Consider the following 1497-nt stretch of genomic DNA (forward strand, 5'->3'; position numbering starts at 1 on the left):
GACCTGAGCGATCAGGGAGAGAGGATGAGGCCGTTAGAGAGCGAGTGAGAGAGTTAGCAGCTCAGCAATCATGCAGGAGTGCGTCTATATGTACAATGCTATTAAATGTGGAGACGCGTGATGTTCGAGCAGGCACAGAGCCAATAAGGCCTAGTAAATCCCACCAATATAATAAGAGATTAGATATTGGAATGGAAGAGGGAGCTCAACTGTGACCGGACCCCATTCGGGGCAGGCCGAGGCGGGAGCGGGAGCACGCACGGGCGGCCAATCAGGGACGAAGAAAATCGCACGGTGGGGCGTCGGACCACGCACTATGTATAACTTGGATAGTTTAACCCTAACCCTATAACCTTCAACGGGCATGTCCAGCGGATTTGACTTTTAAATGGTGTCATCCCACTGGTTTGGGTCTAACGGGTTAACGGGTTCGTTCAACGGGTTCGACCTCTGAACACCCCTCACTCTAACCCTGACTCTGACCACCTCATCCTCCCCCCCAGCCTCTACCCTCACTCTTTGTAACCCTAACCCTGGCCCATTATTGTATGGGATAATGCTCTTTAAAACTCCAATATTTTTGAACCCCCCCCTCTACCTTCTGATATAATCGTCCAGCGTGCTCGACTTCCAACAGGTTGATGGGTTCATCCAACGGGTTCGGGTCCAATGGGTGAATGGGCTCCTTGGACGGGTTTGACGTCCAACGGCTTTGGGTCCAGCGTGTTCGACTAATGTTTGTTTTTCTGTGCTTAAAATCACTCCAGAATGAAGCCTTTCATTTTTTTTATATATTTTGCTATTTTAATTTACTTTGTTGATCTTGCACCGCTTTGCGCCGCTCCGTTGCCTGGGGTGAAAATATAGATATTTAGTTGGGTCTGGTTGGGTTGATGGCTTACCCCATCAAACATCGCACCTCAACTCATTGACTTTGACACCACAATGTAACCCCTTCCCGGCGGAATTATCGCTTTTGATTTGGATATGTTGTATTTCATATCCACTACGGCCTACATGCAAAGTTTGAAGTCAATTGACTCCGTGGTTGATTGGACGTTCAACGTCTGAAACCAAATGGAATGTACGTCCAATCTGCCCTGCTCTGATTGGTCGGTTTTCTAACCCTGAATGGAATGGACGTCCATTCCACCCCCACCTGTTGGATAGGTTGATGGGTTCATCCAACGGGTTCGGGTCCAATGGGTGAATGGGCTCCTTGGACGGGTTTGACGTCCAACGGCTTTGGGTCCAGCGTGTTCGACTAATGTTTGTTTTTCTGTGCTTAAAATCACTCCAGAATGAAGCCTTTCATTTTTTTTATATATTTTGCTATTTTAATTTACTTTGTTGATCTTGCACCGCTTTGCGCCGCTCCGTTGCCTGGGGTGAAAATATAGATATTTAGTTGGGTCTGGTTGGGGTTGATTGGCTTACCCCATCAGACATCGCACCCTCAACTCATTGACTTTGACACCACATGTAACCCCTTCCCGG

Source organism: Histoplasma capsulatum, genomic scaffold, assembly GCF_000149585.1.
Source record: "Histoplasma capsulatum NAm1 scaffold_10 genomic scaffold, whole genome shotgun sequence".
NCBI classification, from domain to species: domain Eukaryota; kingdom Fungi; phylum Ascomycota; class Eurotiomycetes; order Onygenales; family Ajellomycetaceae; genus Histoplasma; species Histoplasma mississippiense.